The sequence below is a fragment of the Amblyomma mixtum genome, chromosome 8, assembly GCF_055824585.1.
Source record: "Amblyomma mixtum isolate Tamu chromosome 8, ASM5582458v1, whole genome shotgun sequence".
Taxonomy (NCBI): domain Eukaryota; kingdom Metazoa; phylum Arthropoda; class Arachnida; order Ixodida; family Ixodidae; genus Amblyomma; species Amblyomma mixtum.
In genome coordinates, this window is record NC_143019.1 from 105,699,319 (window position 1) to 105,722,131 (window position 22,813).

A 22,813-nucleotide genomic window follows, 5' to 3' on the forward strand; every position below is an offset into this window, starting at 1 on the left:
TATCTGCGGCCACTACTAGTCCTAAGTAAATTCATCCTGTAACCGATTTCCAGATATTCGCTTGCTATAGGAAACGTCAGTTCTCTGCCAAGGCTTTTTAACACTACTTTAGATTTCTTCACCATAACTTTTAGACGCGTGCTCTACACTGCCTGTGTAGGCCCTCCTCAGTCAACCTTGCGATTTGTCCTCCACAAAAACTGAGCCGGCCAATGACTTCAGCAAATCAGAAATCACTGAGGCGTTTTCCCCCAGCGTTTATTTACAACTCTTCCCAACCAGCTCCCTTTATACTTCTTCTAAACACATGCCAGTAACGAAAGATCAAGTGAAGAAAGCCTTAGGAGCAAGGCAAAGGGGAAAGCAGCTGGTGAGGACATTAGGTCTGTTGAAGGACAAAGAGGAGATTGTGGTAGTAAAAGTAGCCACCCGGTATACGCAATGCCTTATGACCTCGAGCAAACCAGAAGGTAGAATGAACGCTGATATTACCTTAATTCATAAGAAAGGAGACGTCGAGGACTTCAAAAATTACATACCGATCAGCCTACTCTCCGTAGATTACAAGTTATTTACTAAGGTAATCGCTAATAGTGTCAGGACAACCTTAGACGCCAATCAACCAAATGATCAGGGAGGCTTTTGTATAGGATACTTGACAAACGAACATATTCGCACTATCAATCAGGTGATAGAGAAATGCACAGAATATGACCGACCGCTACATAAAGCGTTCATTGATTACGAGAAAGCATTTAACCTCAGCAGTTATGCAGGCATTGCGGAATCCGGCGTAGAACAGTCTTATGTGAAAATACTGGAATATATCTCTACCGCCTGCACAGCTACCATAGTCCTTTATGAAGTCCGCAATAAAATTCCAATAAGGAAAGGCCTCAGGCAACAAGACAAGATCTCGCCAATTCTATTGATCGCCTTGATCGCCTTGATTCTATTGATCACCCGTTTACCGGAGGTGTACCGAGGCCTGCACTGGGAACAGTTGGGGATAACACCTAATGGAGAATACCTAAGTAATCTGCGATTCGCTGATGGAATTGCCTTGCTAAGTCACTCAAGAGATGAAATGCAAAGCATGATCAGTGAGTTAAGCAGGCAGAGCTGATCGGTAGGTCTGAAAATAATACGCAGAAAACCAAACTAAAGTACAAAAGTCTCGCAAGGAAACAGCAGTTAAGAATTGGTAGCGAGGTGCTGGAAGTGGTAAGGGAATACGCCTTCTCAGGGCAGGTAGTGGCTGCCGATCTTGATCAGGAAAGAGATATAACGAGAATAGTCAGAATGGGGTGGAGCGCATATGGCAGGTTCTCTCAGATCATGAAGGGCGCAGTTTACCAATATCCCTCAAGAGAAAAATATACAACAGCTGTATCTTACCGGGACTCACTTATGGGGCCGGAATGTGGAGGTTAACAAAAAGGGTTCAGCTTAAGTTAAGGACAATGCACAGCGCTATGGAATGAAAAATGATGAATGTAACGTTGAGACTTGAAGCGGACAGGGTGGGCGAGGGAACAAACGCGGATTTATGAAATCCAAGTTGAAATCAAGAGAAGGAAATGGGCTTGGGCAGGGCATGCAATCCGAAGGCAAGATAATCGTTGGTCCTTAATTAAAGGTAACGGAGCGGATTTCAAGAGAAGGCAAGCGTAGGAGGGCGCGGCGGATAAGCTTAAGAAGTTTGCACGCAGCTGGTATAGGCCAGGGTTAATTGAAGAGACATGGGAGAGGCCTTTGTCCTGCATTTGGCGTATTATGGCTGATGATGATAATGATATGAAACACGCTGACTAGTAGTGCAACGATCATTTCGCACTGCACGATGCCCTTCGTAATCAGAAATTTCTCTCTCCCTGTGGAGAGCTATGGTTGCGGTGCACACACCATAGTTATTTCCCAGTACCTTTACTTTCTACACCATGGTTCCGTAATGAATGCATGAGTGCTGTTGTTTCGAATGACTCACATGCTTTCTAGTAATCTATGAAAGCTATATACAGGAGTTGGTTCATTCTCCGAATATCTCGATAACCTTACTAGTCATGTCAGTATGGTATTACTTCCAGTAGCCCTTCCAGCGCCAGCCTGGTTCTTACGCTGACTGAAGTCTAAGCCCCCTCTACTTTTATTAGCCATTACATTTGTGAACACCTTGTAGGCAACAGACAGCAAGCTGATCGTACAGTAGTTTTTAAAGTCCTTGGCGTCCCCTTAGGGATTGGATAATTTTAGGGTACTTGAGATATTCTAGTGTGTTATATATATGCGGGAAGCCCGAGCAAGAGAAATGGCAGGACATAGCATAATAAGCCTGATTCGTAGGTGCGTCACACAACTGCGTTGTCTTCGGAACACATTAAAAAAAATGCAGACGCTCCCGATTAAATTTAATGATGCGGTCTGTTCAGCAGCGGGAATACTGCTATGCTATGTTCTAACCTTAAAAGCCTGGCCTGATTATTCCTGCATTTAGCAAAAAAAAATGAGCAGAGGCACTTAAGACTGCTTACGTGTGGGAATGCGAAAGCATCACTATCCCTGGATACACTGAAACACGCCCACGCACATGCGCTCGCGTATGACATCACCTGGAACGCTTTACAACGAGCGGTTGCATCACTATTCAATTTTGATAGGAAAGTCTGGGAAGACTGTGCAGTCAAAGGTGATAAGTTGACGGTTCGAATCCCGGTCTCGAGCTAAGCTCAAACTTAACCAGCACATGTAAGCTATACGCAGCGAGAAATCGTATGACACCACCCGGCACCCGGACGCTGTACGACAAACGGTTTGGTGACAATTTTGGCACGGATGTCGGCAAAACTGGCGCCGCATGGAGGCCGGCCAGTGGCGAGTATATACAGAAGAACGACATGTATATGAATGTCTGAAGTGACAGTGCTCGGCTTGCTGTGTGCGTCATCTGGCCGATTGAAGACGTCACCCAATTTTTCTTGCCATCGCTGGTTTCTGTGCCATCTGCTAGTACAAATACACACGCCACCGGCTTTTTCCTTAATGAGACTATTAATCCTCTCGAATTAATGCTCTCGCATTAATATGCGTTCCGTCAAATCACGCCCTACACGCGGGAACATCAACGCATACTAAAAATTGCACATAATTGCCTCCATTCGTAGTTACTTCCGTCGCGTTCTCCTATAAGGGGTCGTTTATGGAGCGTCCCGTTTGCCCCATATCGGACTTGCTGAAAGCTAATGCGATGCTGTGAACACTTCTGTAGAACAGTTCAGAACGGCAACCACCCCTCGCTCCCCCATTCCTCGCCTTCGCAATATATGAGACAGTGATAGCAAAAAAAAAGGTTATTTTGTTCCGGGCAAGAGAAATGCCGAAACTTGATCGTACCCAATTCCAAACTTGGAGAAACATACAGTTAACACTTGAAGAGAATTCAAAGATGTACATGCTAAGTAACAAAGACAATAGTATTCCAAAATATTCTCTTTGTTGACGACAGGGTGTATTGTGCGGTTTTTCCACCCCTGTGGTTGATGATTGAGATAAACGCCTGCCATCTTCGGACGAGTGCCACGGTTTCTTCATGGGCATGCGAGCCACTCCCTCCTTCCTCTTCTCTATATAAGGCGCGGGTCGGCCTTCTGACAATATAAGTTGATAGTCAGCGCATTGTGTGTCTTCTGTGTGTCTTCATTCTCATATGTTGTCCGTCAGCACTGTGTTTCTAAAGAATGCTCCACCAACTCGCCCAGCATCATACCTTGTATTGTGCGCTTTTGCAAGCAACGAGCAGGCCAAGACCCCTCTATTTTTGCACACAGACTGAGATCGCGTGTACACAGTGGTCAGAGCGTCTCGTGGCTATTGCACGTGTATGGAATGTTTGCAGCAAGGAACAAGGTGAAAGGATCTGAGGTTCTCCAGAGTTTCTCCAGAAACAGATCTCTCAGAGCTTGACTTATAAGCGTAAAAATATTCTAGTGGAAGTCGCCTCAAGGTGCAGTTAATTTGTAACCGTTCAACCACAGCCGAAGAGGTGCGCAAAATATATACAGTAGCCAATTTAATCAGGACATTAATGAGAGTGAGCAGTGCAGAGCGAATGGACATCCGGCCAGTATCGAAAGTGGAAGTAAAGAAAGCCTTACGAGCAATGCAAAGGGCGAAAGCAACTCGTGACGATCAGGTAACAACAGATTTCATAAAAGATAGTGGGTAGATCGTGCTACAAAAATTATCCATCCTGTATTTCACAATGCCTTACGACCTCCAGCATACCGGAAGCTTGGAAGAAACTAACACCATCTCAATCCATAAAAAAGGAGATGTCAAGAGCTAGAGAAATTTCAGTCCGATCAGCTTACAGTCCGTTGCCAACAAAACATTTACCAAGGCAATCTCTAAGGAAAACGGCTCAACCGTCGACTTCGCTCAGGAAAATGTGGGTGGCTTGGTACACTTAATCGGGTCAGCCTGCCCATCGCCGCACTCCCCGCAAGTTAAGAGGGGTGGAGCGACAAACTTACCCACTCCGCGTGCGAAATACGAGATTCGAACTACTGGCCGGCGATAAGGACACGTCTGATTAGCCGTTGACCGGAGGCTTGAGGCGTACACAAGTTCCGTAACAAAGCCATAGCTTAGAGAAAGACCAACAAGAAAATATTACAGAAACAAAGAGCCTAATGAAATACCCTAAGTTGGTCAGGCGCGAGACAATAATCGCAAGTAAAATCGCAACAAACAGGCTAATATAAGGAAAGAAACACAACGCTAATAACTACAGAACAATGCTACACGAGAAAGAAATACTATACAAAAGATCTGGCCGAGAAACAGTGCGAGCGACGAAGCAGGGTTCAGGAGATGGGAGACACGGCGGCTTAGCTGCGGAGTGGCAAGGACCGGTCGTAGGAAGCATCGGGCTGCGAATGCTCAATGCTTGTCACCATGGAGCACCAACTCGCCCATTCTGCCGTCCTCCTACAGCTCATTGCGGGGCTGAAGGAGTGTCGCGAAAACGGGAGACTTGAGCCACGGGTCTTCGGCACCACCTTCACCGCGCTCTACGCTACAGACCCCTGCCTAAGCTCGCTTGCCGACCACTTCCTTGGCTGACATCGCGCACGTCCGTACACACCGTGCGCACCGCCACGTCCTCCTCTTGGCAGACAAACATAACACTTCACTTCAGGCGCCGCGGTCTAACGAGATGCACATATTGAAAGGAAAAGGAAAAACAAAGGAACGGTACCCTGGTCCTAACGAGGAGCGTGTGCTAAGGGTGCCGTGGATTTCAATCCGAAGCGCCTCGTTCCTGAACGTGGCCTCACTGCTGAGCCGCGTGTGCGGCAACCTCAGACCGCGGGGCCCTGTATTCGCGACCAGGCGACAATAGACACCTTCAGCATTTCGTGCAATGTGTTACCGTTACTGGACTACAGGGAGCCCGCGCGCCGTCAATACGCATGCACAGATCGACTTGACGGCGCGAGATGGCGCCAGGTACCCGGCAGCTGTGCGCAAGGTGCCTAATAGACACCTTTAGCATACCGTGTACCGAGTTACCGTTACCGGAGTACCGCGAACCTTCCCACCGTCAGTGTGCACGCGCTGATTGGTCCCGAAGCGGCAGGCTTGCGCGCAGCTGCCGGGTAGCTGGCGCCATCTGGCGCTCTCAGGGCGATCTGTGCATGCGCACTGGCGGTGGGCGGGCTCCAGGTACTTCGGTAAAGGTAACACGGTATGCTAAAGGTGTCTAGTACGGGGTGGAGTAGGAATGGCCCTGAGCAAACATAGAACAGGCTAATCGGAAGATATAGGAGAGGCCTTTGTCCTGTAGTGGGTGTAGTCAGGTTGATGATGATGACGACGAACACAACGATTGGTATTGGCAAGAATGTGAACTTATATATTTGGTGTATGCGGAGCAATGATGAGCCCTCCCTAATATCTTCAAACTGCATGTCATTGAGATCGTGGCAAACATCTTGCGCAGTGTGTCAGTAAGCGTGTCAAGCGCTCGTCTCACTTTTCAAATATGCTCCGGGCTATAGGGAGTCATCTGTAAAGCCGCTATGAATCGGAACAAGTTGAATGTAGATTGAAGATGAAGTGTTGCTGCGTACGCTCTGTGTGCCTGAGCGTGTTGCTTTCGTGCTGCCAAAAGCTCTGCACCACTAGAAGCAACGTTTATCACTCACTTTAAATTAGTTATCTCATCGGGCTCAAAACTGTGCGTGCGAAGCGCTAAGGGTGCTTAATGGCATACTAATGTCCCGTTATTGCGGTCACCGCGTACGATAATTTGAACATGCCTTGTTTGTTGCCTGCACGATGCGAAATAAATATTCAGAGCTCACATTCAGACACAAACGATAGCTTTATATGCAAATGTCGTTTCGGAACACCTTTTCCATTACAGGCAGTGTGAGCTGCTGTACCACAAATACTTCCGTTAACTAAGCCTTAGAAGAGGTATAAGCATGCGCCAACTAGATATCGAGATGGCGCTGTTACTGCAAGATTCCTCTCTCAATGTTTGCCAGGCACTGAAGCTGATCTACAAGCCTAAAGCATTGCTAACTGTCATGAAAATTTGCAGGTTCCTGTGACTAATGCTTATTCGCAGGAAGGTAGCTGCTGCATGACCAAACTATCGCATGAATTCGCCTCTCGTTTAAATCGAGCACTGCTTAATGCAGGTCGAACCCGCCTCGGTGACTGAGTGGTTTGTCGTTTGGCTGCTGACCCCAAGGTTGCGGGCTTGAGTCCGCACACGGCGACCGTATGTCGGTGAAGGCGAAATACAAAAACGTTGTGGGCTGTGTGACGTCAGGGCATGTGAAGGGATACCGGGTAGTCTAAACTCTCGGGAGCCCTCTACTACGGCTTCCTCCATAGTAAACGAGCTAAACACCAAAATTTACAGTTTTGTTTCGGTGGAGGTGGTCATGTTGCTTTGCATACGTATTTGATAACATCTGTGCGCAACCCGCACTGGCCCAAAAGAAGGCTGTGATAGTTCGTGTTCTCGGCCATCCATTAGCGCAATAGCAGCATTCAGACCTCTGCCTTAAACTTCATGGGCCTCCAAACAAGCTGCAGCTGAAGAGTTTTTTTGGACTTCATATTGGACCATGGACAGTTACAGATTAGTTCCTGCGACTCCGCTTTTCCCTGTTCATAAAACTGCAAGCTGCGCTAGTTGTGGAAAGGTTATAATATAAGCTTCGTGCAGTCTGAGAAAAGCTAATGCTCAAGGAATCAAAAACACACACGCACGCCGGCGCTGCCTCGCCGATGATGTTTGGCGGTTAGTGCAAAGACGCATCAAGAATGCAGGGCTAAAAAGCAAGTGCGATCGTGCAGTGAAGCTCGTGAAAAAATAACAACAAACACTAGTTTCTGCCTTTCACCAACATATAAAAAGAGACGCTAAAAAAGTATAAAAAGTAATAATAACATGTAGTGTGATCTGTCCACATGGGATGCGACACCGCTTCGCCACTTCGCACAGTTGTTAAATAGCGGTTGTGCTCCAACTTTTAGTAAGTATCGCTGCTTAGGAACAGAAACCATTTCTGTCACTCATAGACGAACACATACCCGCAGAAGAAGCTGGAGTGGAGAAGTCAATAAAAGAACAAAAAATGCAAAAAGTACCGTCGAACGCAACAGAGCGACCGGGTACCTCTTGAGTGCCCGAAAAATGTCCATACAGGCTACGTAAGCATGGAAGCAAGCTCACGGTGGGTCGTCCGCACATCTTCAACTTCTGCGCAGTTGAGGTTGGCGTGCATGAGCGACACTAGCCGTCGCCGGCCGTACGAAAGATGTCCCTACACGGGCCGCCCAGGTTGCCTCATGTGGCGCAAAGGGTCCGCAGCGCTCTATTGGCAACACAGCTTCGCACTGGGTATTCGTTGTTGCGTGAGAATAGCCTATTAACCCGCTTCCAGGAACCACCTTCCCCGCTGCCTCTACTCTCGACAACAGTCACGCTTCACGAGGTCCAAAGGGATCAATCGAGGGTAGCTCTTTCGTAGCGGTGGCCCATTGCTGTGGGGCGTCGTACAGGTGATTGTCTTTCGAAACCTTGCTATCTCTCCAGCACGGGCAGTCGCTTTACCGCTCAATTTACTCGGTCATCTGTACTGTTTCTCTTTTCGCCGAAGTATTGATAGCTTACCCTGCTGAATTAACATTTCCCGACCGGCCACCGCCGTGAAAGGCGTAGTGATTACCGCCGACTGCTGCGAGAAAAATACGAATTCAGAAAGCTGAGCAATTAGTACTTCGGTCAAAAGGCAACCAATACAGATGACCGACTGAATTCAGCGCTGAAACGACTGCCCGTGGTGGAGAGATAGCAAGGTTTCATGACACGGTCACCTGTACGACGTTCGACAGCAGTCGCAACGGTCCTAGTTATGGCAAGCATGCTATGCAGAATTTCAGTTGAGTAAAGGAGAAAAATAACTTTCGATGCAAAAGCTACGTGCGACGCCTATTGCGTACGCTGAATGCAAGAGCTTCAGAACAACAGCTTTCTTCAATGGTTCTTCCAGGCCATGCAAAACGCAAAGGTTTCCCACTTGCAGGTTTTGGGTAATAAAATCACCAGCGGCTTATGGCTGTACTTCAATACAACCAGCTATCTTCATCCTAAACACAGTTTTCACTGCGGTGTACACTGTCCCGTTTGTGCATGCGAATTTCATAAGAAGTTTCCCGAGCAACAAGTTTGCGCGATTGACCGTCAAAACGACGACATTTCAGCGCTTCTTGCACTACCGTTGCCATGTCAACAGGAAAAGGACGCTTTGGTCACGCTTAACAGAGATCGAATCACGAATCAATTTAGAAAACACGAAAGCGTTCTAGCTCACTCTTCTCGATTTGCCCGAAATTCAGACGACGCAAAAGGTCAATATATAATGCATTGTAAATGATCTTATTAAAAATCGCAGCACAAACGACATATTTTTCTTGCAGAGCTCGAATCTCGCTACCAGAATGTCGCTCATATTCACTAATTATTTGCATTTTGTGTATATTGCCACGTATCATTGCAGTGTGTGTTCGTTCACGCTCAAGGCAGCAGGAAAGGGTCGTTATCACTTTTGTTCGTGGCGCGAGAAGCGACCAGACTAATCTCGATTGTCCGCAGCCATGAAAGCCTTGCATCTAGGTTTTTCCAGATTACCGTAGATGATCTTGACCTGTTATCTGGAAATTTCCTTGCCGGCTTTAAATTGACCGATGCCGCGAGCGGCGGACATTCGTAGTTCGACGATTGACGAGCACGCTTGTTGCTTACGCCGCCACCGAGTGATCCAGTTCTTTTGCGGGCGCAAGTCAGCCCAAATAAAGAGCTTCGTTTGCAAGTCTTTCTTGTGTCTTCCTGACCACTGGACTGCCGTCACTACAACGTGACATCTGGTGGAGGTGCTGGGTAGCCTTCCATGTACCGGACACCCCCAGCAAGTCGCGACGCCAGCCCTTCGAGTCATTCACCGCAGGACCTGAGTCCAGTCCACCGCGCAAGCCGACGTCTGCTAGGAGACGCACCCGAGTTCGGGATTCTGCCTGACCCTACCAGAAAACGAAAGCCAGCAGGAACGTCCACCATGAGCTTGCCCCAGCCGACGGCTCCAATCATTCTTCACCAGCCCCGGGTGCAACCAACCTTCGACGCTTCGCCTGGCGCCGACCCTGAAGAATGGCTGGAACAGTTCGACCGTGTGGCTGCCTTCAACAACTGGGATGATGCTACGAAACTTAGGTACGTCTTCTTCGCCTTGGAGGGACCAGCAAAAGTCTGGTTTGAGAATGAGGAAGCTAACCTCACGAACTGGCAAACCTTCAAGGAGCAGCTTCTAAAGACCTTCACGAACGTTGTGCGAAAGGAGAGAGCCCAGCAGCTGCTACAGTCTCGCATACAACACCCAAACGAGACCGTTGCTGTGTACACTGAGGAAATGAAGCGTCTCTTCCGGCGTGCCGACGCAAACATGAAGGAAGAAGAAAAAGTAAGCTTGCTCATGCGAGGAGTTAAAGAGCAACTCTTTGCCGGCCTTCCCGAAACCCACCGAGAACTGTCGCGGAATTTGTAGAAGACGCATCCACGATGGAAAAAACTCTGGATGCCCGAGCCCTCCAGTATGACCGCCAGCAGCGCATTTTCTCAGCAAGCTGCCTGGACACCGCTGATAGCAATGACCTGCGGGATGTTATACGTCAAGTTGTGCGAGAGGAGCTCCGACGATTGCTGCCAACGGGAACGCAGCCGCAAATTTCATCGCTCACGGACGTCATCAGGGACGAGGTTCAACAGGCCTTGGGTGTGACGCCGACACCCACGCAACCTCTGCAGCCCCCAGCCATGACTTACGCCGCAGCTGTGCGCCGTCCTGCCCCTCGACGACGGGACCCAAGCCCCTATCGCCCTCAGCCAGCTGCGTTGGACCGCCGCCCACTCGCCCCAACCCGCCCGTCCTACGAACGACGCGCGCAGCCGAGGAAATGCGACGAGTGGAGAACTCCCGACCAGCGCCGCCCACTATGCTTCCACTGTGGCGAAGCCGGTCACGTCCTCCGGCACTGCCCATACAGAAGACTGGGCATCCGAGGGTTCTCTTACGACGCTCCACGACCCCCACCCGGCCAGCGACCAGCCGAAATCGAGGAGTTTTTGCGTCGGGAAGAATACTCATCGCCGAGCCGCCTATCACGTTCCCCGTCGCCATCGTCCCCGCGCTTTGTATCTCTTAGCCGAGGTTACGCCATGCGTGGACGCTCCCCCAGCCCCCGAAGGTTAAACTAAATAAAGCAGCCTCTGCAGGTGAGGTTGCTTCTAAGCACAATGATAAAGATCCTCCATCGACGAGTACTCAAGACCATGCCTCAACTACGACGACAACACCGACGACGACAGCTCCGACGACGACAGCTCCGACGACGACGACACCGACGACCACGACGACGACGCGGCCAGACTTGAAGCTTTTACCGTTGCCCAGTGAAGTAAAGTCGCAGTACGCCCACCGCAGCCTCACTACTCGACGAAGCCGAGATCGTACACCGAAGACAACGTGCAATGCGAAAACGCGAACAAGTGACCTTGAAGATATGATCGACGATCACGCGGTTACTGCCTTGGTGGACACCGGAGCTGACTACTCCGTCGTGAGTGGCCCACTCGCTGTCCGACTCAGGAAGGTAACAACAACCTGGGATGGCCCGCTGATCCGCACCGCAGGTGGCAACCTGATTACGCCGTCAGGACGCTGCACCGCGAGAGTTACTGTAAATGGGAGAACCTATGCGACAACCTTCCTGATCCTACACCAATGCTCGAGAGACGTGATTTTGGGAATGGATTTCCTGAACGAACATCGGGCGATCATCGACCTTCGATCAAAGTCGATCAAGCTTTCCACGGAAAAAGCCATACCTGTTGCGACGGGCGCGACTCATCACGTTGCCTTAAACGTCCTCGATGAAGCATTGAGCGTGCCGCCCCGATCAAGTGTTCTCGTCGGCATAGGTACTGGCGACATCGAAAATGCCGAAGGCGTTATCGAGGGGAACACCCAGTTACTCCTGGATCGAGGATTGGGCGTCGCGAGGGGAGTCGCCAAAATCTGAAATGGCCAAGCCCAGGTGTTGCTAACCAACTTCACGGAAGAATACCGGCATCTAAACAAAGGTACGACGATCGCTTTCCTCGACGAGCTGGCAGACATCAGAGACGTATTTGCCCTACCCGACCAACCCGCAGAACCATCTGACCAAGGCCATCAACCCGCGTTCGACATCAACCCGGCATTACCCCGGAGCAGACAAGGCCAAATACGCAGTCTTCTTCAAAGGTACAACGATTGCTTCTCATCAGCATCGAATGTGCGACGAACCCGGCTTGCCAAGCACCGCATTGTCACAGACGAACACGCGCGACCACTGCGACAGAGCCCCTACCGCGTATCGCCGCTAGAACGCCAAGCTATCCGCAAGCAAGTTGAGGAAATGCTTCGTGACGACGTCATACAGCCATCGAGGAGCCCCTGGGCAGCACCGGTCGTCCTAGTGAAAAAGAAAGACGGCACCCTTCGCTTTTGCGTCGATTACCGCCGCCTGAACAACATTACGAAGAAGGATGTCTACCCCCTCCCACGCATCGACGATACACTGCACCGGCTGTGCAACGCTAAGTACTTCTCATCGATGGACCTGAAGAGCGGCTGCTGGCAAATTGAAGTCGACGAAAGAGATCGCGAGAAGACTGCGTTCATCACGCCAGACGGACTCTTCGAGTTCAAGGTGATGCCATTCGGCTTCTGCTCTGCACCAGCGACGTTCCAGCGAGTAATGGATACGGTGCTCGCAGGCTTGAAGTGGCAGATTTGCCTCGTCTACTTAGATGACGTTGTTGTCTTCTCCTCAAACTTTGAACACCACCTCAGAAGGCTTCGGATAGTGCTGTAAACGATCAAGTCTTCAGGCCTGACACTGAAACCAGAGAAGTGCCACTTCGCCTACGAGGAGCTGCTGTTCCTTGGTCACGTCGTAAGCAAGGATGGAGTTCGCCCAGACCCCCAGAAGACGGCTGCGATCGCAGAGTTTCCACAACCTAATGACAAGAAAGCTATACGCAGATTCCTTGGATTGTGCGCTTATTACCGGCGATTCGTCAAGAACTTTTCGCGCATCGCTGAACCTTTGACCCAACTTACCAAGGCTGACGTGCCTTTTAAATGGGAAAGGCCGCAAGAGGAAGCTTTCAACGAGCTGAAGCGCCGCTTACAGTCCCCTCCTGTGCTCGGGAACTTTGATGAAAACGCCGAAACCGAAGTTCATACCGATGCAAGCAGTGTGGGCTTAGGAGCGGTCCTCGTTCAGAAAAATGGCAGATAGGAGAAAGTTATCGCGTACGCTAGCCGTTCACTGTCGAGAGCCGAAGCCAACTATTCGACGACAGAGAAAGAATGTCTCGCCATTATTTGGGCCACGTCGAAATTTCGCCCCTACCTATACGGACGACCATTCACCGTTGTGAGCGATCACCATGCTCTCTGCTGGCTGGCCAATTTGAAAGATCCCTCCGGCCGCCTTGCTCGTTGGAGCCTGCGTCTTCAAGAATTCGACATAACTGTAGTCTACAAATCTGGCCGCAAACATTCCGATGCAGACTGCCTATCGCGAGCCCCCGTAGACGCAGCACCGGAAGAAGAAGACGACGATGCTTTCCTAGGACCGGTAAGCGCCAGCAGTTTCCCGCAGCAGCAGCGCTCGGATCCTGAGTTGCAAAGCCTAGTTGATTATTTGAATGGCAAGACCGCATCGCCTCCCCGGGAGTTCAAGCGCCAACTGTCGTCCTTCGTCCTTCACAATAATGTCCTCCTGAAGAAGAACTTCGCGCCCAACAGGACAGTACATCTTCTTGTCGTGCCCAAGAATCTTAGGCAAGAAATTATGCAGGCATGTCATGATGAGCCGACTGCAGGGCATCTCGGGATTGCTCGCACGTTGCACCGCATCCAGGAGAAGTACTATTGGCCGCGGCTAGCTACCGACGTTTCCCATTACGTGAAAACGTGCCGTGAGTGTCAGCGACGCAAAACGCCTCCGACTAGACCAGCCGGACTCCTGAACCCCATACCACCTGCAACTAAGCCCTTTCAGCAAATAGGAATGGACCTCCTCGGCCCCTTTCCGACTTCATCATCAGGTAACAAGTGGATCATCGTGGCCACCGACTACATGACCCGATACGCAGAAGCAAAAGCGTTGCCTAATGGTACCGCAACAGAAGTCGCAAAATTTTTTGTCGAGCAAATTCTCCTGCAACACGGCGCCCCCGAAGTGCTCATCACAGACAGAGGGACGGCATTTACAGCGGAGCTGACGCAAGCCATTTTAAACTACAGCCAGACAAGCTATCGGAGGACAACTGCCTATCATCCACAAACCAACGGACTCACAGAGCGTCTGAACAAGACCATCGCAGACATGCTCTCCATGTACATCGACGCCGAACACAAGACGTGGGACACCATTATGCCCTACGTGATCTTCGCGTACAATACTGCCGTCCAGGAGACAACCAGGTTTACCCCATTCCAGCTGGTATACGGCAGGAAGCCCACGACAACACTCGACGCAATGCTCCCGCACGTTTCTGGCGAAGACAACCTCGACGTCGCCGCCTACCTTCATCGCGCCGAGGAAGCCCGAAGACTTGCGCGGCTTCGCATTCAAGACCACCAGCACACCGACGCCCGACGCTACAATCTGCGCCGACGAGACACGCATTACAAGCCAGGTGATCGTGTTTGGATATGGACGCCAGTTCGCCGCCGTGGATTGAGTGAAAAGTTGCTGCGACGCTACTTTGGCCCGTACAAGGTTCTCCGTCGCATCGGTGACCTCGACTACGAAGTCATCCCCGACGGCACGACAGCATCTCAGCGACGCCGCACATGCCCGGAAGTCGTACATGTCGTACGCCTGAAGCCATATTATGAACGCTAAAGGACTGGAAGTTTTCATTGTCCGTGTTTATTCTCATTTCAAAGCATCGAGACGATGCTTCTTTGGAAGGGGGGTAATGCCACGTATCATTGCAGTGTGTGTTCGTTCACGCTCAAGGCAGCAGGAAAGGGTCGTTATCACTTTTGTTCGTGGCGCGAGAAGCGACCAGACTAATCTCGATTGTCCGCAGCCATGAAAGGCTTGCATCTAGGTTTTTCCAGATTACCGTAGATGATCTTGACCTGTTATCTGGAAGTTTCCTTGCCTGCTTTAAATTGAGCGATGCCGCGAGCGGCGGACATTCGTAGTTCGACGATTGACGAGCACGCTTGTTGCTTACGCCGCCACCGAGTGATCCAGTTCTTTTGCGGGCGCAAGTCAGCCCAAATAAAGAGCTTCGTTTGCAAGTCTTTCTTGTGTCTTCCTGACCACTGGACTGCCGTCACTACAACGTGACAATATGCATTTGCACTTTTCATACTTTCGCCGACTCCTTGACACACGTGGAATATACAGCCCACGCGGTGGTGAGGCAAGGCGGCTGAGCTTGATTAATGAGCTCCGCTGCGCTGAATTACAACCCTCTCCTATAAATGACACAGACAGATATCAATAATAGGCATACGACGACAACTTGCTGTGTCCCAAACTCTAAACTTAATGACATTTGGGCGGACTCTTCCACAACACTAATTTTTTTTTTTAAATGTAAATGCCTTTAGGCATTAATGAAGGCTTGAAGGTGTTAACGCTCCGATGACTCTTACACATATTGCTAACACAACCGATCATATTGTGTATGTGATTGCGACAGGGCGCACCACATCGCTAAATAAAAGAAGACAAGACGAAGAAAATTTAAGGGTATATCTCGGTTGCCATAGCCACCATTAATTAGAAACCAGGGCCAAAACTTGAGTCAAATTCAAGAAGCGTGCAAAAGGCATTTTAGTTCCATCTCTAATCAAAAGCTGTCACACTCCTGCCAGGAACTTAAACGGAACAAGATAGGGCGGCTGCTATATACAATTGAACTACCACTCTCGTTGTGTGGGGTTGCTGAAAAAAGAAAATGAAAATATTTTGATGCAATAAAAACTTGTTTTGCGACTCTAGAATTTCACGCAAAGTTTCGTGGTAATGACGTTGTTGGCGCGCTCATAACCTGCTGAAAGGAAATGAAAGATGCCGTAAATGTGTCATCTTCGGCGAGGACCTAAACTACACCGCGTAATCTGCACAAACAAAGAAGGCACAAACATAATAAAAGAAACGGAAACAGACACACTGCCAAAACGACATAATATGCATTCTCATTATGACCCTTGCAAGCGGTGTTATAGGCAGCATCTTCAAACAAGTTGTCGACAGTACTTTTTATAGCGCATGTCTGCATGCAGCGATGATCTGAGGAGCATGCTACACTGAAGTGGCTTGTCAGGTCTGTTTTCCCAGAGCCACTATGGTATGAATTCAACGTTTGCGCATTCTGAAGTGCATCTAGAGAGCAGGTGTTCAGCGCCTCTACTGGTTTCGCTGCAAAGTCTTCCAGTTAGGAGGGTGCGATGATGATGACAAATTTTAAAGATTCAGGGATAACTTTGTTAAAGAGTGCCATGGAGCAATGTGTTTCACTCTACACAATATGAGATCAAGGAACCATTTTTAAAGCATCTTACCTCACAGAAGCCAAGTGCGAGGTCAGGCGAAATCGTATACCCATCGGATAGCCGCTGAGTACCCGACGGCAATGGAGATCGTACATCCCGCATAGAAGAGAGATGCTCAAACCACAAGGGCGCCACTACGTTCACACAAAGGTTTTGCCCCATTCCAGCCAATGCACGAGCCAGGTAGTTGATGACGAATAATAGCTAGAGATGACCAAGGCTAGGTGTTCGCCCGTTCAACGCAGGTCCGATCCTGGCGAACAAATTTCCCTTCATGTCAAATCGCGTCACCGCCACCACCTTTGTTAGACCCTTGTTATAATGTAGTAGTCGAGTGTATGTGCGAGTGTGCACAATGGCACACGGAGTGATAGCCCGACTTGAACATGATCTTAGGCACAGTTTTCGCCATTTATTTGCCGCCCCAACCAAAGGTGAAAAACCTCGGAACTTTACGCCAGCAACTCTAGTAATAGTTTTTCAAAGAAAAGCGGCATTGGAGGGCACGTAAACTTTTATTCTCGCATTGTCGCTGGACACATCAACTATTTTCAGAAGAAAATGTACTCAATGCTGCAGGTGCTATTTCGGTGTCATAGTCATTCAAGTGCATCGCCGCCGCAAACTTGACTCCTGACCTGCGTTTGAGAACTGTAACTGCTTTCTGGGTTCAAACTTTTGTGAAAATGCGCTTGTCGCAACCCTGCAATTTTCTCCTGTTTGTTTGAGCGAAACAACTTGAAAGGAAAGATCCTTGTTTGGTACAGATGAGTTGTCCATTATGCAGTCAGGCCCAGCCTGCTTTGCGTTTTGCTAGAATAAGTTTCCAGCTAATTTTCATAAACTACCATCATAAATGTCACTTCCGTTGCTTTAAAACTCCAACCTAACCATTCACAATCAAATCAGATGATTAGACTTCGTCACCAGCAAAAAAAAACTTAAGCTCTCAAAGACTCGTCATTTCCTTCATCACACGTCCATATATTAAAGCTGCCGTTGAGTGTGTTCCGACGCGGTGGTATGCTTAGTCGTCAAGCACTGCGCTGCATGCTTCTTTGCGCACCCCTTCCCTCTCAAGTTTCCATTTGTGAGTAAAGCTTACTCTGTCTACTAACTGAACCTACACTCTTATCACTAGTAAAGCACAGTGCACTCCTCGGTCGCTTTTGTATTGTTTTGTTGCCTGCCCTAAGCTTGCTAAAATGATGGTTACGCTTCGCAGAATGCGCAAGTTTAAGTGCAATCAAATACTTGAAGAGTAATAAGCCCGTCCGTAGGTCCGAGACAAGATATGTTTAGTTCACTTATCGACATTTTACGTCAAAAACTTCCGCACTCAGAATTACGCAGACAGTGCAGCTAGAACCGTTAGCCGGCGAGACGGGTGGAATAGTGGGGCTGCTGTGGGTAACATCTCCGATAAGCCTTTTATAACTGCCTAGTTGAAGCAGCTTTCATTTATTAATTTATACACGCCCATTTCGACAGAGAATTTAGGCTACTAAAGACACTAGCAACCAACATCGCCTGACGGACACCGACCGCAGTGCCGTTAGAGTTCAATAACTAGGCGAGAAAAAATATGCGCAGTCATTGCGATCGCAGAGAACAAGGTAGACTTGGAACTTGGGGCCGCACAAGTGCGCTGTAATATTGCCGACCGAGAAACATTCCTTACAATGTGGCAGAGAGAAAATTGCTAGTGATCACGTCGTCTTGTCATATCTCATCAGCCGCGGCCACTATCACTCAGCGACGAATAATTTAGCTCAAAAGTATGGCATCTTGAATACTTCTTCAGTACTTTTTTATCCTACTTGCGCAGGAGGTTATGCTGTTCGCCGGATAGAAAAAAACGTCCAGTAAAATAGTTATAACAGGTAGTGCTTGGAAAAACTTAGCAGCGTTTCAGATGCATGCATGAAAAGTATGAAACACTAATCAACTCCTAAGACTACCATTCCCTGGCCGATACAAAAAAACACAGAAACCAAGAGCATAAAATGGTTTCACTTACATGACAGGGATGCAGCTACAACACGTAGCACCAATGCACCTGCCTAGCAGAGCCCAAAAGGCAGTTCTACAACGATGCAAATGTCTTGCGGCGAAGAAAGGAATTATCCCAGAAAAATGTCCGAAAGGCCGGAACTCAGCGCGTGAAATTCATTAGAGCGTTTCGCTACGCTCAACTTTACCTGAGCCAAGCAAACATTGCGACGGCCATCCAGCGCTGCATTCGGAAACACGGCCGCAACTGCTTCCATACCTCGCTCGCCGTCCTCTCAGCTACGCGTCCAATTGAGTTTTTAAGGGCACCCCTGGGCACCGGGAACCTGCTTACCGCTCCCAACGTTGTAATGAGTAGTACGGGGAGCACATCGCGTGAGTAGTGCCAAGGCGTAACATTCTCGGGGCGTCGTCTCTTCGAATCACGACGAAGAGAAAGATAGGGGGGGGGGGGGGGGGGAGGCAGCGTTGTTGGAAGGGGGCTTCAGCACAATAGACGCCGGCATTTCTATTGTTCGGGCCGCTCACGGCATGAAGGGGGACCGCAGTACTTCAGCATGCCACTGCAACTGCTTGCATTTATTTCCCTGATAGGTCTTACTCAACAACAAAGACCACGTGTGCTCACCTTAAGTCTTCCTTTCCGAGAAAGCCACAGTATCACTCACCTCTGTCACTGTTCACTTGAAGCCGGCGGATTACTTTCGGGCCAAGATACTAGGAGGAAAGCGGACGCCAAGATGGCTCCCTTACAGCGCTTTATCTTGTCTTCTCTCCGTGTTGCCCATTAATTTCTGCTTCCTTATCTTTGCAGCTGCTCGATAGGTTCACTTTGGCCGTTTTTCGTAGAAGGCCTCCGTTCTTCATACATCTTTCTTGAGCCACTGCGGCCGGACTGGGTAATACAGCTGTCGGAGCGTTTCAACATCGGTGCAGTGGGACATGTAGACGATGCAGGAACCGAGGGCGTGACATGCCTAAAGAACGATGCCAGCGACGAAACCAACGTTGACGACTCTTGGCCGCGAACACAGAACACCTTTACGGACAAACGCTGTAGTGGTCGTAAGTAAACAGTGTAGAAAAGTAGCTGGAACAAGCTCGGCGATTCGCTCACTTTGCGTGCCCGACACGAGAGTGTGTGCACGTTGAGACGCGGTCGTCGAGGCGCCGCGCCAACGCCAATACGCGTCGATACGACGCGTATGGAATCCACGCACGAGCCTAAGAAGTTACAAAAAATAACTGGCGAAGAAACATGCCACTAAACGCGCCAGACATACGCAAAATAAAAAGAGAAAAGCCGAAAGACGCAAAGGATCCCCGGTGACTTCTTTGTTTATCCTGGTAACGGTTGTCATGGAACCTCGCTGTTCTTATGTTGCTCTTTCTACGGTGCCGCCACCACGCGACTCATTTTGCATGTGATGTTTCGGTGGCGCCATCTGGTCTCCAGTACTGTAGATTGGTTTTCCTGTCGGAGAGGTTTTGGTTTTTCAGGTTGATACAGCGATCGATTGTGACGACGGTGAAACAAAGACAGCTACGTCACGGCTTCGGAAGAGAGCAACTCAATTTAACGTTGCCTGCTATGCGCGTGATATTGTGGTAGACACAAGAATGAAAATGCGGACATGCAGTCATCAACTCATTTATTATTCTCATTAGGTCTCTAATTTATGTTATAGCTGCGAGCTTAAAAGTGTCATCGAACGTACACATAAAATCACAGCTGCATGCGTAAGAGGCAACTAAATCTGAACAAAGCAGAGCTGTGATATATAGTTCCAAATTCACCGATCATAACAAAAATCTCGTTAGAAATTATCGTGCAAATGTTACACAGTTTTCTACTGGTACAATACTATTTGAAACTTTTGCACCACAAGGTCTCCTTGCAGTTTCATCTAAACTTGTAAAAGGCTTAGCATGCTCTAGGCAGCATCTCGTGCAAGTCTTAAGTTTCAGTGCCGTCGACAACAAATGACTGGAACCAATATACTGACCACTTCGCAAAAACTGACACGGCCTAACCAAAACACGAGAAAAATGCCAGGTTTGAACGATTTTTTTAATGCGAACTTTTAAATAATGACTAAGTTGCATAACAGACCATCCATTCTTCGACCAACCATAGGATGTTTCTCAGGTTCCGTGGTTTCTTGGGTACAGAACGAATGAACTCGTAAAGCACTGGACAAAATACACGGGCGCAGAGCTGTCCTGTGCAGTCGTCCACATTTCAGCAGCAAAGTGCTCTAAAAGTGTCCATAAACTTCGACCACCCTCGCTGCTCTTCCTTTCTCCCGCAGATCTTTCCGCTCCGGTCGGCAAAGACAGCACGCAAGAGCAGGCCATGCGGACCACTTGCAAGAATGCGTTCCATGGTCTAAACTTTAAGTGCATTGGCAATCCAAGCGCAACATTTTAATCTAGAATGCACATAGGTACTGACCCCCAGACGTTCCTTGTCCTCGTTTTTAAGAACAGAATATTCAAAACGTGTTAGGACTTTAATTTCGATTATAACTGGAACAAATGCACCGAGATTGCCGCAGTTATCGTTTGCTAAAGTTTCACTTTTTAGTTATATATATCATTTCCAAGTCGGGTAATAGCAACTGCTTGGTTTCTGCGGCGAGAGCTAATACTGGGAGCCTTGACGCTTCGTGTAACTGAAGCCCGTTGTAATTCCTCGCACTGATCCACGCCGCCAAGAGAGAAGAAGAGAAAGAAGAGATGAAGAGGAACAAGAGGGGAAGGCAGAAAAAATGGAAGGACGCCGTCGTGGCGAGAAAAGTTGACGCGATGGCTTTCCTAGAATCATATACCCACAATTCTGGACAAAAGCATTTTTGAACGAGAACCAGTTTATGAACGCAATTTTTTTTCTATACTGCAAGATTTCACTGCAAAAGTCGCATATCCGCCAGTCTCCCGTCGGCAGGGTTGAATTTTTTTTAAAGCGTTCCCCTTTGGTTGTCTACGGTGGTCTTAACTGTTCGATGCGAATAATGGGAACACTTTAAAAAAAAAGACACGTTGCTACATATCTCAGGAATGGACGATTACCTTCAATATTTCCGTAACAATACTTTACAATACTGCAATATTGACGCAAAACTTTTAAAGTTTGTCTATTTTTCGAAGCTGCCAGCACGCGGGGTTATCTTTCTGTTCGTGACGCAAGACGCGGCGAGACTTATCTCTACTGGTCGAGCCCAGGCGGAGCCGATTCTACGCTGTTTCAGTCTGTTGTGGTTACTTTGCTCGCCGTATCTCGACTGTTCGTTGTCGGCTGTAAACTGAGCGCAGCCCAGAGTGGCAGGCATTCTGGTCGACGACCGCTGAGCACGCTTGTTGCTACGCCGCTGCCGAGTGATTCAGTTCACGTTGGACGCAAGTCAGCCCAAACAGAGCTTCGTTTGCAATCCTTATTCGCTGTCTTCCAGCTCGTCGGAGTGACGTCACCACCATGTGACAAAATTCAAAATTTTGGGCCATGAATGTCGGACATGGCTTTAACTAAGCCGTAGCCTCGTTTAGTAGTTTTTCAATTTCTTTGACTAATGAAGACGAGATAGTATTCCTCTGTTTTTGAACGCAACTATTCTAGTGTCAACTATTTAAGACCTCATTGAAAAAAAATAAATACTTAAATACTTAGTGGTAGGAAAGCAGCCTTAAACCTATATCGCAGATGCATGCGATTCGCGGGTCACCATCAAATCTTACTCACGTGACCACGATGTTTCTAGCTTAATATTCTTTTTTTTTCTTAAATGTTTCTTTCTTGAGCAAGCTCTTCGCTTCCTCAGAGCAGAGACTAATCTCGAAGCAGCGTTCAGTCTTCATTCATGGCACCAAACGCAGATAATCTGGACAAACACTTGTAGTTCACCCGGCTGCCACCACAGACTGCGTGACGCTGAACACCGAAAATTAAATCATTCTGTGATACTCAAAAAGCAGTGCCTTACTCTATGAAGCTAGATCAGGGTGTCTTAGGACGCGCAGCTACAAGAAGAAATATAACGAATAAGATGACACATGTGGTATGTGTGGTAAATCTGAAGAAACAATTGAACACCCCGTACTCAAATGTTGTGGTATCCATCCGGATGTCGATGCAGGTACAATCACCCTTCCTGAGGCCCTAGGATTTAGAGATAGCAATGGTCAGGTAAATAAATCTGGTGTGGAGTTTACCAGAGAGGTTACATGAGATTACAAGTGTAGGACTTAAAACGTATTTAAAGAAAAATCGGGATATTAAGACCGATTTATAGCTCAGTTAAATAAAAGTAAAGAAAAAAAAACAGCAAAGTGGGGTCACTCCAATCTTTTCCTTTCTTTCTTTCTTTCTTTCTTTCTTTCTTTCTTTCCTTCTTTCTTTCTTTCTTCCTTTCTTCCTTTCTTTCTTTCTTCCTTTCTTTCCTTCTTTCTTTCTTTCTTTCTTCTTCCTTTCTTTCTTGCTTTCTTTCTTTCTTCCATCCATCCATCCTTTCAAAGCCGGAATTTTTAATAATGGTGTACCACAATAATTTGCTACGGCCTTCACAACTAATCGGTATGAACGCAAGTAGCATTTT

At 48.4% G+C, this 22,813-nt stretch overlaps 2 protein-coding genes across 4 annotated transcripts in view; one reads left to right on the forward strand and one right to left on the reverse strand.

The window, feature by feature from the left end:
• LOC149333787 (cyclin-dependent kinase-like 4) overlaps positions 1 to 22,813 on the reverse strand; it is a 127,211-nt gene that overhangs the window by 26,889 nt on the left and 77,509 nt on the right. The window contains exon 1 of one of the 3 annotated variants that reach the window (XM_089556115.1): positions 18,890 to 19,552. The exons of the other annotated variants lie outside the window; for them this stretch is intronic. The gene's annotated coding sequence lies outside the window, so the exon portion shown is untranslated. Of the gene's footprint in view, positions 1 to 18,889; positions 19,553 to 22,813 lie in introns of those variants that run through there. 3 annotated transcript variants of the gene reach the window in all.
• The window catches only part of LOC149333788 (uncharacterized), an 85,001-nt gene that overhangs the window by 1,228 nt on the left and 60,960 nt on the right, over positions 1 to 22,813 (forward strand). The gene's annotated exons all lie outside the window — the stretch shown is intronic.